A 19,388-nucleotide genomic window follows, 5' to 3' on the forward strand; every position below is an offset into this window, starting at 1 on the left:
TTATGCTGAGGTTGCCCCTATTCTAGAATATGTACAAATGATCACGCACAATTCTTGAAGGACATCTGTGCTTTAGAAGAGCATATATAAGGAGAGAAGTACACCTTGCTCTGGAGTTTTTGGACCGTCATTTTCTCTCTTTCCCTGTTGCTAGTCTCGATCATCCCTTCCATCAGTACCGGAGCTATGGCCATGGCATGTTAAAGACCTCCTAGAGCCCTTATGAAGATGGGTAGCACCGGCATAGCCTATGGGAGAAGCTGTGCAACACAAACGAGAAAGCAAGGATCATCTCCGATCATCTTCATAGGAATATGAGTTGTTTTGAATGATCTTATTTGAACTCTTTATATTATGATTACCAACTATTTGTGTTATTGAGGAATGGAAGTTTTTTTTAGCATTTGGAATTGCAATCTAGTAAGTCTTCTACTGTTTGTTTTAAATTTGTTAAATCTGGGAAGCAATGCTCACGGAAGTGACATTGTAGTGACATCTTTAGGCACATCCTTGTAAGCGGAAGTCGCTTTAACCTCAACGAAAGTTGGATAGGATGTGGGCACAATGAACTTGGTATAAATCCCGGAAAGGAATAATAATTGGTTTGTTGAGTTTCAATAGAGGCTAAATAATTATTATGCTCAGTAGATTTGGTTGTGCATCATAGATCAAGATCAAAATACTTAAGCTAGTTATTTGTGTGGTTCGGTTGCGTGATATCTGAAGATTGCTCCACTTTCATCCATTTATTAGTTATTTCATTTATTTTGTTTATTTTACTATCAACGCATTTATTATAATAACATCACACTCAATCAACTCACATAACTCTTTTCTCTTACGAAAAATTGTCTTAACAACAATAGATACATCATTACTGTTCCCTATAAGATCGATATCTTTAGCTGAAAATCTATCATTATACTTGCAATCGAAGGGTTTACGCTTGCACCATTGTGGTGACATTGACCAGCTGATAACTAACCAAGTACAATGACTCTCCACGTTTTCCGACCAAGATTCAATTATTAGAACCGTTATTTGAAAGTTTGTGCTTCATGGATTTTCTTTTTTCCATCATTTCATAGTTCTCAAACATTAGTAAAACTATATCTTTGGCAACTCTCATGATCGAAAATCCAGCTAAACCTTTTCAATCAAGTTGGCTTGCAAGGTTTCCAATTGTAATGAAATTCTTATTGTAGATGCTCGTTTTGTCCAGGATTTTCGAATTCCACAAAATCAGGGAATTGCCAAGTTTTATACAATATCCTGTTATAGACTTCCTTGATATTGAACAAGTTGCCCAATTAGAATCACAAAAGGCAATTAGATCACACGTACTTGAGGATTCCAGCAAAACTCCCTTCCCTGGATTCTTCTTAATATATCGTACAACTCTCAAGGCTGCTTCCATATGCTCTTTTCCAGGCTGATGCATGAACTGACTTAGATGTTGTACTCAATAAGCTATGTCAGGCCTGGTGTGAGTTAAGTATATAAGTATGCCTATGAGTCTCTGAAATTGTGTCTTGTCTATCATACTGTCTTCATTATGCTTCAAGTATTTTGTATCCGAAACAGCAAAAAGATTATTATTTTGTTCCAATGGCGTTAAAGCAGGCCTTGCTCTCCTTGTCCCATTATCTTCTATTAATTCCAGTGCATATTTACACTGGTTTAATATGATCCCCTTCTCTGACCTCAAAACTTCAAGTCCAAGGAAGTATCTAAATTCTCCCAAGTCTTTCATTTTAAACTTTGAACTCAGTATGCACTTGAGCTCTTCTATCATATCAATATTACTTCCAGTAATTAGCAAATCATATACATAAACCAGTACAACAACCAACTTGTCTGCTACTCGCCTTGTAAACAACGAGTAATCATGCTTGCTTTGTTTAAAACCCGCAGATATAAGGGCTTCAGACAGCTTCTTGTTCCACTGTCTAGAAGCCTATTTGAGTCTAAATAGAGACTTTTGCAGCCGACAAACCATATGCTGGAAAAGCCTTCTGGCAACTGCATATAGACTTCTTCAATCAAATCTCCTTGCAAAAAATCATTGTGAACATCCATTTGCAGCAACGACTAGTCAAAGATGGAAGCAAGAGCCAAAATTAGTCTCACAGTGGTGAGTTTAGCAACTGGATAAAAGGTCTCCACATAGTCAACCCCCTCATTTTGATTGTTTCCTTTGGCCACGTAATTTTATAAACCGACTTGCAGCCAATGGGAACTATACCAGAAGGCAAAGGTACCACAGTTCAAGTATTATTTAATTTCAATGCTTGAATCTCTTCTCTCATGGCCTGCTGCCATTGCGGGTGTTGACAAGCTTGATGATAAGTGGTGGGTTCATGAAAATGAGAAACAAAGGCTAAAAAATGTTGAGTAGGTAAGGGTAAATGAGAGTAAGAAATGTTCTTAGAAATGGGATAAGCAGTAGATGATGAAGTGGATTGGAAGGTGCAGACATAATCGTTTAACCAATTTGGAGGTTTGGAGAAACGAGAGGAACGTCTAGACACAACAATATCTTGTGCTAAAGGAGGTATATTATCTTGAGAAGGACTTGTTGAAAAATTAGATGGACTACTAGATGCACCTGTTGAGAAATCAGAAGGAGAAATTGAGGGAATATATGACATAATATGAAATTCTTGGGAAGAATTATCAACATGAGACATATTAGTTGGGATTGAAGAATCAAGGACTAGAAAATCAAAATCAGGAATATGAGAATGTGAAGGAAAAAATGAGAAGATTCTGAAACAGGAAAATGAAAGGGAAAGATAACTTCATGGAACACAACATCTCTACTCACAAGAAACTGCTTTGATTGAAGACTAAACAGAAGGTGCCCCTTTTGAGTTGAAGAATATCCCATGAAAACACAAGGAATGGCCTTAGAAGAAAACATGTCAGAGTAGTTAAGCTTGGTAGCATAACATAGACACCCAAAAACCCTTAAATGAGAAAGATCAGGAACTCTATGATGAAGGGCTTCAAAAGGAGTTTTGAAATTCAAAACAGAGGAAGGTAACCGATTTATTATATAGCAAGTTGTAGTAACACACTTTCCCCAAAACTTAATGGGAACTTTTGAGTGAAAACAAAGTGCCATTGTAACTTCAAGAATATGCCTATGTTTGTATTCAGCAACCTTGTTTTGTTGGGGAGTCTGAACGCATGAGTTTTGGTGAAGAATTCCAAGTGAACAAAAAAATTCTGAACACTGAGAATTAAAAAATTCAGTGCCATTGTCACTACGAATTATTTGAACAACGGCTGAAATTGAGTTTTGACAAAGGTGATGAATTTTTTAAGAGAGATGATAGTGTCATTCTTCAATCTCAACAAGTGTACCCAAGTCATACGAGTAAATCCATCAACTATAGTTAAAAAGTACCTATGACCACTATGTGTAGCAATTCGATAAGGGCCCCATAAATCTATATGAATGAGACTAAAAGGAGCTAGTGAAGAAATGAGGCTAACTGGAAATGGGAGTCTAGTTTGTTTGGCTAAAGGACATATGGGACAAGAGTGTAGTAATTTGGAATCCAAGTTAAAAGAATGTAACAAAGGTAGTTTATTCATGGTTAAAAAAGCAGCATGTCCCAAACGAGAGTGCCAAACACTCATATTATTACTAGAAACAACAGTCATACATTCAGATATAGAACTACAATCAACCAATTTTGAATAACAAGACAAACTAGAGGAAACACTATAAGACTACACATTTGAGGAAGTATGTGTAGATGACAAACCAGTAGGTGAAGCTGATGACTGAAAAAAATAAAGCCCCCTAAATTCTTTACCAATCCCCTTCATCTTTTCACTTGAGAGGTCCTACAGAAGGCAAAAGTCAGGATAGAAAATAACAAAACAATGCTGGTCACGGGTAAGCTTTGAAATAGAAAGTAGATTGTGAGTAAAATTTGGGATATATAACACATTAGACAATTTTGTGGTGGAATTTAGGAAGAAGGACCCAACATATTTAATTGGGACAGATTTACCATTAGGTAATTGAATTGACCGGGAGGAACACAAGATAGGAGATTGCAAGCATTGTAAATCAGATAATATGTGATATGTAGCACCTGTATCTAAGACCCACGTTAGTGACTTGCTAGAGGCAGGTAAACAATTATCAACAATACCTGCAAGATTCACAGTGGAATCAACCGAAGCAGCAGATGACAGAAGACTAACGATCTGGTTGTACTGCTCCTGAGTAAAGGTTGGTGCCAAGGGAACCGATGAATGCGACTTGGCAGAGGCACCAGCAGGGTTAGATGCAGCAACAGGGTCAGAGAAAAATACTGCAGCCTGGGCGTTCTTGCATTTAGAGAACTTGAAATCAGGTGGAAACCCTATAAGACGATAACAACTATCTTGCTTGTGACCTTTAATCTTGCAATAGTCACAAACACCTTGAAACCGGCGACGATAAGGAGTCCCAGAGCTTTTGAAGTAAAACACTGACGAATCAAGACTGGAAGGTGCAGTAGAGAGTTGAACTCGTTGAGACTCCTCTTGAGCAACCATGTAGTACGCATGGTTCACCGAAGGAAGGGGCTGCATCAGTAGAATTTGACTTCGAACCGACGAGTAGGTCTCGTTTAAGCCCATCAGAAATTGAAGAAGTTGCTGCTGAGCAAGATGCCTGGAGTACTGCTGTGAGCTTGCACATTCACATGATAGAATCGGCACAAGCGTAGCATATTCATCCCACAGTATCTTCAATTTAGTGAAGTAAGTCGAAACACTCAACTCACCTTGAGAAATGGTGGCTATTTCATGATGGAGGAAGAAAATTCTTGAACCGTGAACTTTATCAAAGCGTTTCTTCATGTCACTCCAAATTGAAGCCGCATTTGAGGCGAAAACTATGCCAGCGAGAGTTCCCTACACTCGGCGTTCAGAATCCAGGATAAGACAATGGCATTACACCTCTCCCACTGAGGATGTAAATCAAGATCATAGTCCTCCTTCTGGCAAGTACCATCAACGAAGCCGAGTTTGTTCTTCGCCAATAGTTCGATGCGCATCGATCTACTCCAGACGTTGTAGTTCTCTAATCCAATAAGCTGACGATAGATTAGCAGAGTACCTGGAGTATCTGATGGATGCAAGAATATAGGATAATTGAAATCAACAATAGCTGATTTGTTAGCTGGAGGCATGGCAACAGAGATTGTCGAACAAAATCCCTAGTAGACTGATTTGGGGAAATACGAGAGAGAATAGAGCTGGTGTGGAAATTAAACTGAACCACACTTACTTGGTTTAGAAATGGGCCAAGTAGAGTAACCCAATAGGAGAAAGCCTGATAACTGATACCATGTTAAAATAATGCCTCGTATATTATTACTCTGTTGAACTACAATATATAGTACATTTTACAAGCAATAATACAAGAGCTAAAAATAACTGCTCCTAACTAGTTCTCTAACAGCCTACTAACCAACTTCTAACAAACTAACTGATTATTTGCTATCTTAACACCTTTTTTTATACACAGTGAGCAATACAAAGCCTTTCAGATTTTTCTTTTCTTTCGAATCACAGAGTATACAAATAACCCAACTTCAAGAGGTATTAAATACAACCATTTTTTCAGTTTTTTTAAAACGAAGATATAAGGAGAGAGGGTGAAAACCATTTACCTTAGTTTGTTGAGCCATTATTGGTGTTAGGGGCATCTGGAATTTCATTGTCACCTCCCACCATCTAGACGTCGTTAAGTCAACAAGGGTAAGCCTTCTTCTCTTCTGGGGTTTCGTCATTGGGTATCGGGTAGCATTTGGGGGGATCCGATCGAGAGAACTAGGTCTAGATTTAGGGGTTTTTGAATAAGGTTTGATTGGGGGTTATTTAACCCATCATCAGGGTCGATTGGGGATGGTAGCCAGGGTGGCTGCCTTTGCCGGATGGTAGGAAGAAAAGAGAAGGGTTCAGGGGAAGAGAGCCTTCAATTCGGAGAGTTTTAGAGAGATTAGGTCCTGGTCGCCTAGGGTTGTTGTTGGTCATTTGGTGGCGACCGAAGATCAACCAACCACCGTTCAGTGGCCAAAGTGTTCGGTTCTGGAGCAGTGAAGGGTCTCGGTTGAGAGACAAAGCGAGAAGAAGAGAGAAAGCCACCATTTTTGTTGCTAAGAGTGATTAGGTTTAGTTAAGGGTTTTTTAATTATGTTTTTATATAAATAATTTTGGGTTAATTATTATTTTAGCCACCAAACCCAAGGGTAAAATCACATTGCAATCCCCCTATTTCAGGGAAGTGTTACAAAATAATCACTTGTGGGACCATTTTCGAATTTGATCCTTTTTATTTGTCTCGATGTTGTTATTTTGCATATTTGTTTTCCTGTTTTATTTGTTTGGTTTAATTCTGTTCATACCCCTCGTATTTTAGTGAATTTTTAACCCATTTTATTTATTGTTTCATATGGTTGATTTTAATTTCCTTCAATTTCGTCCTTAATTTTAATTGCATGTTTAGTTAATGTTTAATCCCTTATTGATTTAGTAATGATTCAATTTAATCCCTTGTTTGTTTAAGTTGTTAAGTGCTAATTAAACTTCATGTTTATTTTCTTTCGAATCGTAATAATTAATTATATTGTTTTTCATATTTAAATTCACATGAGAAATTTTGTTCCATGATTAATTTATTTTCTTATTTCCTTGATATTATAGATCTTAGAATTTATCTCTAGGTTAGATGGCTTCTCTTTTAAATAACTTGGCTTATTAGAGCCTTAGTTTAGGTTTAGTCTCTATCACTGGTCTGTGTTTTTTAAGTCATTTGTTTTTTATGTTTGTTTTAAATTGAATCTTTAATAATTAATTCGAAGAAAATTAATTAAACTTTAATAAATGGATCATATTTTAACTTTATGTTCGACTTATAATTTCCAATACCACGACAATATATAAGTGACTAAGTACTAATTTTGGACGTTGTGGGGGTGCTAATCCTTCCCCACGCGTAATCGACTCTCGGACCCGTTAAATCGAATTTTTGGTAACACGTACAATTTTTTGTCTTAAAAAACATTTTTATTAAAAATTGTTTTAAAAGATGTTTTTAGATATTCAACCTACCTATCCCAAAGGTCGATGGAGACTCCAATTCAATATTTTTAAATTAATTCAAAATTGTAAAAGTTTCAAATAAAGTCATAATTGTTTTTTTAACTTAATTGTTAAAAAAATGGTTATGACAGCTTGGCGACTTCACTGGGGACTTTTTTAGAGAGTCAGGTTGTAAGCCGCTTACATATTGTAGTAGTGGTGGAAATTATAAGTTCGAGTCTATAATTAGCTTATGATCTATTTATTGAAGTTTTTTAATTTCTTTTAAATTGTCATACTAATGCTATAATTTATGTTTTCAGTTGTGTTAAAGTTTCTGCCAAGACTTTTCCGTTAGTTTTTTAGTCAAAGGTTTGTATGTTCCTCCTCACACACATCACGTGCATTTACATGAGATAAGACTACACTCGAGCTTCGTTTCAAGTAAGTAGGGGTGAATGCTTTATTCTCGTAAGCAGGGGTGAATGCTTTACTCTCGTAAGAATTTATTCTTCATATGAGTTTTAGCAAATAATCCATGGGATACACATGCCTTATACCTTTGTAGGGATTTATTCCTCGTACGGGTATAAGGAAATGAATGCCCTTGAATTGAACTCGATCCGTTTACGCCTATAATGGGTTAGGATTGATGGTTTTGTAGCCTAAGGGGCACCGACATTAATGACAATTCGAGTACCTTTTCCTCATAGAGCCAAAACCATGCATACAGTGAACCGTAGAACGGTCACCCGAGGTATAGCCATACCGAACCTCTGTCCGTCAGTAGGTCCCAAAATAGGTGTACACAAAGGAAGAACAACTCTAAAACTTTAACTTGCGCTTTAAGTTCATGAAATATATTTATTCTTTTCGAATAAAAGCATGCGAACCAGATATCCTGCAGTTAAGATCAATTTATTGAAAATAAATCATTTTGGGTAGAAAGCATGTCCAGGTGTGATTGCTATGTAATGAAAACATGCTTGGGTAGATACCATGATTGGGTAGGTGTTATATTTGAATAGCATCTTTTAATTATATCGAATATTTTACCTGTACTAATTCATTTCTTTTCTTTTTGTGTCATTTTCATATTGTTTTTGCATTGCATCGTCATTACATAATGCGAAAGTGTTGATCAACAAGGGGATATTCAAGTGAAAATTTTTACGAGAATATAAGTATCTAATCAAGAAGTCGCGTATACAGACATGCACCAAGGGCTAAAACAAGTTCAGAGAGTAGAAGAATGAGACTTGTTCAAATATCGTGCAATATTCGAGACTGGAAAGATGATCCATTGATCCGATGAGTAATTCAGTAGTACAGTCTTATCTACAATCATTTTATTGCTAGTCATCAAGGAGTGATGTGTGACTTGAGCACTGCACGAGGCATTAACCGATGTTACAAAGAACTTGAGGGGCATCATTTTTAAGGATGAAGATTCGAGACGAAGCACCGACCCATTTCGGACTCAGCATCAAAGCGAAAACATGTCTGTAAAATGAACTATCATGTAATGTGAAGGCTTTTATCTCTGATGAAAATTATTCTATGATATTCATCATTGGGATCAACATTTTGCATCTACATTTGTATTCTTTGTATTTTGCACCTGCATTCCATTTATTTAAGCATTTTAAGCATGAATCATTAATGAAAACATGGAATTATTCCATGGAGGATTTGATAATAATGGTCATGTTCACGTGACACCACATTAAGAATAGAAGCAAAATTCGAACAATTAAAGGAAGAATATGAAATCAGTAGAGTGGGAACTTTCAGCTGGTCGTAGGGTTAAGTCTTATAGGATGATCCAAGAAAAGAGTCAAATTGATCCGATTCTAGTGACATATGAGGAATTACTTCCAATACTAATTGAGAAGAATCTTGTGACTCCCATTTAGTCCAAGCTAGAATAGTCCCCATATTCTGACGTATATGATGTTGATGCCGTATGCAGTTCCCACATAGGAAGCTCCGGACATTCCACTGAGAACTGTAAGGCACTAAAGAGTAAGATCCAAAATCTGATTGATTCAGGGGCATGGACATTCAATGAATGATGGCCATTCAAATCCTAATCAAGAAAATATCTTTGCATCTACCAGGAAGTTTTCTTGCAATTGCATTAAGAGCATTATTTTGTTTGAACTCGTTTTTCTTCTGTCTTTAATATTTGCTTAAATATTTTAATATTTTAATTATTGAATTTATGCTACATTCTGAGGTTGAATAATTGAACAAGTTTTAATCATATAGTTCTTCAAATATAGAATGAATTATAGATTCTTATAGTTCTTCAAGAATTATAGATTTTTGACATATGGCAATATTAGACCTTTTTTATACCATCTAAAACCAGCAATAAAATCTCTTGATTCTTTACTCGGAATAATTCTTGATCACTATTAAAGATTCAAAATTTGACATCATCTCTCTTTGAGACTTTGAAATATTGCCTTTATCTTTTTCGAGACACAAAAAGTCATACCCTTACCTTTTGTTGAGACAATAAAGTCATACCATCGTCTTCTTAGATGCAAAACTGACATTTTTCTACCAATAAAATCTGAAGGCATTGAGTATAAGATGTTCATTTGAACGTGAACCTTCCTACAAGAAGACACAAGATGAAGCATCTCGAATCATCTTCTTAAAGATGAGCCTGAACAATTGAGACATGTTAGAAGCAAAAAGTAGTATAAAGGAAATTATTTCGAAATAATTCCATCATGCATTAACTACTTATTTTCATGTGAATAAAATTAATCCTGAAAATATATCCCCTGGATATACCTCTTCTTCAAGGACTTTCGTGTGTGAAATGATGAATGACTTTCTTTCATTTTCCCTTCACAAAAGGAGAAAATATAAATCCATTGTGTCCTAATTTGAGCTCGAATTATATTTTCTTCTGATTTAACCCTAACCAATGATTACCCTCCACATTAGGAGCAAGGTGAAGAAAATCTGATCACATCAGTGAAGACAATCAATGTAGATAAAATACCAAATGGTAACCCAAAAGCAATGTGCAAAGAACAAATTAAAGCAAAGAGAAAAAAAGCAAAGAAAAAATAGGGCAAAAAAGAAAAGAGAAAAAACAAAGAATAAAAGAATAAAGAGAGAAAAAGAAGACAAGAAGCTCATGCAAAGAGTCCCTTGAGTAAAATGACACATCGAGTTTCAAACCATAAGATTGATAAAGTACAATCATTCCAAAATCAATTCACAAGAAGACCATGGAACATCAAGAAAACAAAACACATATGAGCGGACTCAAATCGAGGAAGACAAGATTGAAGGCATCAGAATGAATTGATCCTTGGTTCAATTACACTTAAATACTTGTTTGGGCCTATTTATCCATTTCTTTCATAACTGTGAACTATCCCCTACATTACATGCCTAAAAAGTCCCTTCTAGAAGGTCCCGTCACCGCCACTATCAGCTCCTACCAACACTGTTTCAGCCGATAATCTACACTAGTAAAAAAAGGTCCAAATCAAACTAAATAAATAATAAAAAATAACAACAAATCTAAAATGAAATCCCAAGAAAATCGGGACCCTTTCGTAAGCTAAAATAGGTACTCAAGACCGTATTAGAAGCAATATGCAATGCAGCTTTACTGTCACAAAACAATTTGGTTGGTTGATCCTGTTTCACACCTAGCTCGCTTAGCAGTCGACTTAACCAAACTAATTATGTTGTAGTCATAGACATACGTCTATACTCAGCTTCAGCTAAAGAACGAGCTACTGTGTTATGCTTTTTTGACTTCCACGAAATCAGGGAATTACCAAGTTTTATACAATATCCTGTTATAGACTTCCTTGATATTGAACAAGTTGCCCAATCAGAATCACAAAAGGCAATTAGATCACACGTACTTGAGGAGTCCAGCAAAACTCCCTTCCCTGGATTCTTCTGAATATATCGTACAACTCTCAAGGCTGCTTCCATATGCTCTTTTCCAGGCTGATGCATGAACTGACTTAGATGTTGTACTGAATAAGCTATGTAAGGCCTGGGGTGAGTTAAGTATATAAGTCTGCCTATGAGTCTCTAAAATTGTGTCTTATCTGTCATACTTTCTTTATTATGCTTCAAGTATTTTGTATCCGAAACAACAGAAAGATTATTATTTGGTTCCAATGGCGTTAAAGCAGGCCTTGCTCCCCCTGTCCCACTATCTTCTATTAATTCTAGTGCATATTTACGCTGGTTTAATATGATCCCCTTCTCTGACCTCAAAACTTCAAGTCCAAGGAAGTATCTAAATTCTCCCAAGTCTTTTATTTTAAACTTTGAACTCAGTATGCACTTGAGCTCTTCTATCATATCAATATTACTTCCAGTAATTAACAAATAATCTACATAAACCAGTACAACAACCAACTTGTCTACTACTCGCCTTGTAAACAACGAGTAATCATGATTGCTTTGTTGAAAACCCGCAGATATAAGGGCTTCAGACAGCTTCTTGTTCCATTGTCTAGAAGCCTGCTTGAGTCTAAATAGAGACTTTTGCAGCCGACAAACCATATGCTGGAAAAGCCTTCTGGCAACTGCATATAGACTTCTTAAATCAAATCTCCTTGGAAAAAAGCATTGTGAACATCCATTTGCAGCAACGACCAGTCAAATATGGAAGCAAGAGCCAAAATTAGTCTCACAGTGGTGAGTTTAGCAACTAGATAAAAGGTCTCCACATAGTCAACCCCCTCCTTTTGATTGTATCCTTTGGCCACCAACCGAGCCTTGAATCTTTCCACCTCACCCGAAGCATGGTACGTAATTTTATAAACCCACTTGCAGCCAATGGGAACTTTACTAGAAGGCAAAGGTACCACAGTCCAAGTATTATTTAATTCCAATGGTTGAATCTCTTCTCTCATGGCCTGCTGCCATTACGGGTGTTGACAAGCTTGATGATAAGTGGTGGGTTCATGAAAATGAGAAACAAAGGCTAAAAAATGTTGAGTACGTAAGGGTAAATGAGAGTAATAAATATTCTTAGAAATGGGATAAGCAGTAGATGATGAAGTGGATTGGCAGGTGCAGACATAATCGTTTAACCAATTTGGAGGTTTGGAGAAACGAGAGGAACGTCTAGATACAACAATATCTTGTACTAAAGTAGGTATACTATCTTGAGGAGGACTTGTTGAAAAATTAGATGGACTACCAGATGCAACTCTTGAGAAATCAGAAGGAGAAATTGAGGGAATAGATGACATAATACAAAATTATTGGGAAGAATTATCAACATGAGACATATTAGTTGGGATTGAAGAATCAAGGACTAGAAAATCATAATCAGGAATATGAGAATATGAAGGAAAAAATAAGAAGATTCTGAAACAGGAAAATGAAAGGGAAAGATAACTTCATGGAACACAACATCTCTACTCACAAGAAACTGCTTTGATTGAAGACTAAACAGAATGTGCCCCTTTTGAGTTGAAGAATATCCCATGAAAACACAAGGAATGGCCTTAGAAGAAAACATGTCAGAGTAGTTAAGCCTGGTAGCATAACATAGACACCCAAAAACCCTTAAATGAGAAAGATCAGGAACTCTATGATGAAGGGCTTCAAAAAAAGTTTTGAAATTCAAAACAGAGGAAGGTAACCGATTTATTATATAGCAAGCTGTAGTAACACACTTTCCCCAAAACTTAATAGGAACTTTTGAGTGAAAACGAAGTTCCCTTGCAACTTCGAGAATATGCCTATGTTTGCGTTCAACAACCCCATTTTATTGGGGAGTCTAAACGCATGAGCTTTGATGAAGAATTTCAAGTGAACTAAAAAATTCAAAACACTGAGAATTAAAACATTCAGTGCCATTGTCACTACGAATTATTTGAACAATGGCTGAAAATTGAGTTTTGACAAAGGTGATGAATTTTTTAAGAGAGATGATAGTGTCAGTCTTCAATCTCAACAAGTGCACCCAAGTCATACGAGTATAGTCATCAACTATAGTTAATAAGTACCTATGACCACTATGTGTAGCAATTCGATAAGGGCCCCATAAATCTATATGAATCAGACTAAAAGGAGCTAGTGAAGAAGTGAGGCTAACAGGAAATGAGAGTCTAGTTTGTTTGGCTAAAGGACATATGGGATAAGAATGTAGTAATTTGGAATCCAAGTTAACATAATGTAACAAAGGTAGTTTATTCATGGTTAAAAAAGCAGCATGTCCCAAACGAGAATGCCAAAGACTCGTATTATTACCAGAAACAACAGTCATACATTCAGATACAGAACTACAATCAACCAATTTTGAATAACAAGAAAAACTAAAGGAAACACTATAAGGTTACACATTTGACGAAGTATGTGTAGATGACAAACCAGTAGGTGAAGCTGATGACTGAAAAAAATAAAGCCCCCTAAATTCTTTACCAATCCCCTTCATCCTTTCACTTGAGAGGTCCTGCAGAAGGCAAAAGTTAGGATAGAAAATAACAGAACAATGCAGGTCACGGGTAAGCTTTGAAATGGAGAGTAGATTATGAGTAAAATTTGGGATATATAACATATTAGACAATTTTGTGGTGGAATTTAGGAAGCAGAAACCAACATATTTAATTGGGATAGTTTTACCATTAGGTAATTGAATTGACCGGGAGGAACACAAAATAGGAGATTGCAAGCACTATAAATCAGATAATATGTGATCTGTAGCACCTGTATCTAAGACCTACGTTAGTGACTTGCTAGAGGCAGGTAATCAATTATCAACAATACCTGCAAGATTCACAGCGAAATCAACCGAAGCATCAGATGATAGAATACTAACAATCTGGTTGTACTACTCCTGAGTAAAGGTCAGTGCCAAGGGAACCGATGAATGCGAATTGGCAGAGGAACCAGCAGGGTCAGATGCAGTAACAGGGTCAGAGACAACTACTGCAGCCTAGGCGTTCTTGCGTTTAGAGAACTTGAAATCGGGTGGAAACCCTATAAGACGATAACAGTTATATTTCTTATGACCTTTAATATTGCAATAGTCACAAACACCTTGAAACCGGTGACGATCAGGAGTCCCAGAGATTTTGGAGTAAAACACCGACGAATCAAGACTGGATGGTGCAATAGAGAGTTGAACTCGCTGAGACTCCTCTTGAGCAACCATTGAGTACGTCTGGTTCACCGAAGGAAGGGGATGCATCAGTAGAATTGGACTTTGAACCGACGAGTAGGTCTCGTTTAAGCCCATCAGAAATTGAAGAAGTTGCTGTTGAGCAAGATGCCTAGAGTACTGCTGCGAGCTTGCACATTCACATGATGAAATCGGCACAAGCGTAGCATATTCATCCCACAGTATCTTCAATTTAGTGAAGTGAGTCGAAACACTCAACTCACCTTGAGAAATGGTGGCTATTTCATGATGGAGGAAGAAAATTCTTGAACCGTGAACTTTATCAAAGCGTTCCTTCAGGTCACTCCAAACTGAAACCGCATTTGAGGCGAAAATTATGCCAGCCGAGAGTTCCCTACTCACGGCGTTCAGAATCCAGGATAAGACAATGGCATTACACCTCTCCCACTGAGGATGTAAATCAAGATCATAGTGCTCCTTCTGGCAAGTACCATCAACGAAGTCGAGTTTGTTCTTCGCCAATAGCACGATGCGCATCGATCTACTACATACATTGTAGTTCTCTAATCCAACGATCTGATGAGAGATTAGCAAGTACTGGAGTATCTGATGGATGCAAGAAGAGAGGATGATTGAAATCAACAATAGTTGATTCATTCGCTGGAGGCATGGCAAAGGAGATCGTCGAACAAAATCCCTAGTAGACTGATTTGGGGAAACGAGAGAGAAGAGAGCTGGTGTGGAAACGAAACTGAACCACACTTACTTGGTTTATAAATGGGCCAAGTAGAGTAACCCAACATGAGAAAGCCTGGTAACTTATACCATGTTACAATAATGCCTCGTATATTATTACTCTATTGAACTGCAATATATAGTACATTTTCAAGCAATAATACAAGAGCTAAATATTACTGCTCCTAACTTATTCTCTAACAGCCTACTAACCAACTTCTAACAAACTAACTGATTATTTGCTATCTTAACACCATCTTTTATACACAGTGAGCAATACAAAGCCTTTCAGATTTTTCTTTTCTTTTGAATCACAGAGTATACAAATAACCCAACTTCAAGAGGTATTAAAGACAACCATTTTTTTCAGTTTTTTTGAAACGAAGATATAAGGAGAGAGGGTGAAAACCATTTACCTTAGTTTGTTGAGCCATCATTAGTGTTAGGGGCATCTGGAATGTCATCGTCACCTCCCACCATCTAGACGTCGTTAAGTTGCCGAGGGTAAGCCTTCTTCTCTTCTGGGGTTTCGTTATTGGGTCTCGGGTAGCTTTTGGGGGGATTCGATCGAGAGAACTAGGTCTAGATTTGGGGGTTTTGAAGAAGGTTTGATTGGGGTTTATTTAACTTCTTATCAGGGTCGATTGGGGATGGTAGCCAGAGTGGCTGCCTTTGTCGGATGGTAGGAAGAAAAGAGAAGGGTTCAGGGGGAGAGAGGCTTCGGTTCGGAGAGTTTTAGAGAGATTAGGTCCTGGTCACCTAGGGTTGTTGTTGGTCGTTTGGTGGCGACCGAAGATCAACCAACCACCGTTCAGTGGCCAGAGTGCTCGGTTCTGGAGCAGTGAAGGGTCTCGGTTGAGAGACAATGTGAGAAGAAGAGAGAAAGCGACCGTTTTTGTTGCTAAGAGTGATTAGGTTTAGTTAAGGGTTTTTAATTATGTTTTTATATAAAATATTTTGGGTTAATTATTATTTTAGCCACCAAACCCAAGGGTAAAATTCCAATCCCCCTATTTCAGGGAAGTTTTACAAAATAATCACCTGTGGGATCATTTTCGAATTTGATCCTTTTTATTTGTCTCGATGTTGTTATTTTACATATTTTTTTTCCTGTTTTATTTGTTTGGTTTAATTCTGTTCATACCCCTCGCATTTTAGCGAATTTTTAACCCATTTTATTTGTTGTTTCATATGGTTGATTTTAATTTCCTTCAATTTCGTCCTTAATTTTAATTGCATGTTTAGTTCATATTTAATTCCTAATTGATTTAGTAATTATTCAATTTAATCCCTTGTTTGTTTAAGTTGTTAAGTGCTAATTAAATTTCATGTTTATTTTCTTTCGAAACGTAGTAATTAATTATATTGTTTTTCATATTTAAATTCACATGAGAATTTTTTTGCATGATTAATTTATTTTCTTATTTCCTTGATATTATAGGTTTTAGAATTTATCCCTAGGTTAGATAGCTTCTCTTTTAAATAACTGTGGCTTATTAGAGCCTTAGTTTAGGTTTAGTCTCTATCACTGATCTGTGTTTTTTATGTTTGTTTTAAATTGAATCTTTAATAATTAATTCGAAGCAAATTAATTAAACTTTAATAAATGGATCATATTTTAACTTTATGTTCGACTTATAATTTCCAATACCACGACAATATATAAGTGACTAAGTACCAATTTTGGACGATGTGGGGGTGCTAATCCATCCCCATGCGTAATCGACTCTCGGACCCGTTAAATCGAATTTTTGTTAACACATACAATTTTTTGTCTTAAAAAACATTTTTATTAAAAATTATTTTAAAAGACGTTTTTAGGTATTCGACTTACCTATCCCAAAGGTCGATGGAGACTCCAATTCAATATTTTTAAATTAATTCAAAATTTTAAAATTTTCAAATAAAGTCATAATTGTTTTTTTAAACTTAATTTTTAAATTACATAATGCGAAAGTGTTGATCAACAAGGGGATATTCAAGTGAAAATTTTTACAAGGAGAGATATAAGTATTTAATCAAGAAATCAAATATACAAACATGCACCAAGGGCTAAAACAAGTTCAAAGAGTAGAAGAATGAGACTTGTTCAAAGATCATGCAACATTCGAGACTGGAAAGATGATCCATTGATCCGATGAGTAATTCAGTAGTATAGTCTTATCTAAAATCATTTTATTGCTAGTTATCAAGGAGTGATGTGTGACTTGAGCACTGCACGAGGTATTAACAGAGGTTACAAAGCACTTGAGGGGCATCATTTTCAAGGATGAAGATTTGAGACGAAGCACCGACCCATTTCGAACTCAACATCAAAGCGAAAACATGTCTGTAAAATGAACTATCATGTAATGTGAAGGCTTTTATCTCTGATGAAAATTATTCTATGATATTCATCATTGGGATCAACATTTTGCATCTACATTTGTATTCTTTGTATTTTGCACCTGCATTCCATTTATTTAAGCATTTTAAGCATGAATCATTAATGAAAACATGGAATTATTCCATGGAGGATTCGATAATAATGGTCATGTTCACGTGAAACCACATTAAGAATAGAATCAAAATTCGAACAATTAAAGGGAGAATATGAAATCAGTAGAGTGGGAACTTTCAGGTTGTCGTAGGGCTAAGCCTTATAAGATGATCCAAGAAAAGAGTCAAATTGATCCGATTCTAGTGACCTATGAGGAATTACTTTCAATACTAATTGAGAAGAATCTTGTGACTCCCATTCAGTCCAAGCTAGAATAGTTCCCATATCCTGACGTATATTATGTTGATGTCGTATGCAGTTACCACATAAGAAGCTTCGCACATTCCACTGAGAACTGTAAGGCACTAAAGCGTAAGATCCAAAATCTGATTGATTCAGGGGCATGGACATTCAATGAATGATGGGGCATTCTAAGCTAATCAAGAAAATATCTTTGCATCTACCAGGAAGTTTTCTTGCAATTGCATTAAGAGCATTGTTTTATTTGAACTCATTTTTGTTCTGTGTTTAATATTTGCTTAAATATTTTTACTATTTTAATTATTGAATTTATGCTACCTTCTGAGGTTGAATAATTGAATAAGTTTTAATCATATAGTTATTCAAATATCAAATGAATTTTAGACTCTTTTAATTCTTCAAGAATTATAGATTTTTGACATATGGCAATATTAGACCTTTTTTATATCATCTAAAACCTGCAATAAAATCTCCCAATTCTTTACTCGGAATAATTCATGATCACTATCAAAGATTCAAAATTTGACATCATCTCTCTTTGAGACTTTGAAATATTGCCTTTATCTTTTTCGAGACACAAAAAGTCATAGCCTTACCTTTTGTTGAGACAATAAAGTCATACCATCGTCTTCTTAGATGCAAAAAAGACATTTTTCTACCAATAAAATCTGAAGGCATTGAGTACAAGATGTTCATTTGAATGTGAACCTTCCTACAAGAAGACACAAGATGAAGCATCTCGAATCAACTTCTTAAAGATGAGCCTGAACAATTGAGACATACTAGAAGCAAAAATTAGTAAAAAGGAAATTATTTCGAAATAATTCCATTATGCATTAACTACATATTTTCATGTGAATAAAATTAATCCTGAAAATATATCCCCTGGAGATACCTCTTCTTCAAGGACTTTCGTATGTGAAATGATGAACGACTTTCTTTCATTATCCCTTCACAAAAGGAGAAAATATAAATCCATTTTGTCCTAAGTTGAGCCCGAATTATATTTTCTTCTGATTTAACCCTAACCAATGATTACCCTCAACATCGGGGGCAAGGTGAAGAAAATCTGATCACATCAGTGAAGACAATCAATGTAGATAAGATACTAAATGGTAACCCAAAAGCAATGTGCAAAGAACAAATTAAAGCAACGAGGAAAAAAACAAAGAAAAAAAGAGGGCAAAAAATAAAATAGAAAAAAAACGAAGAGAAAAAACAAAAAAAAAGAATAAAAAGAATAAAGAGAGAAAAAGAAGACAAGAAGCTCATGCAAAGAGTCCCTTGAGTAAAATGACACATAGAGCTTCAAACCATAAGATTGATAAAGTACAATCATTCCAAAATCAATTCACAAGAAGACCATGGAACATCAAGAAAATAAAACACATACGAGCGGACTCAAATCGAGGAAGACAAGATTGAAGGCATCAGAATGAATTGATCATTGGTTCAATTACACTTAAACACTTGTTTGGGCCTATTTATCCCTTTCTTTCATAACCATGAACTATACCCTACATTACATGCCTAAAAAGTCCCTTCTAGAAGGTCCTGTCACCGCCACTATCAGCTCCTACCAACACCGTTTCATCCGACAATCTACACTAGTCAAAAAAGGGCCAAATCAATCTAAATAAACAATAAAAAATAACAACAAATCTAAAATGAAATCCCAAGAAAATCATG

Source organism: Hibiscus syriacus, unplaced genomic scaffold (assembly GCF_006381635.1).
Source record: "Hibiscus syriacus cultivar Baekdansim isolate YM2019G1 unplaced genomic scaffold, ASM638163v2 tig00111973_pilon, whole genome shotgun sequence".
Classification (NCBI taxonomy): Eukaryota; Viridiplantae; Streptophyta; class Magnoliopsida; order Malvales; family Malvaceae; genus Hibiscus; species Hibiscus syriacus.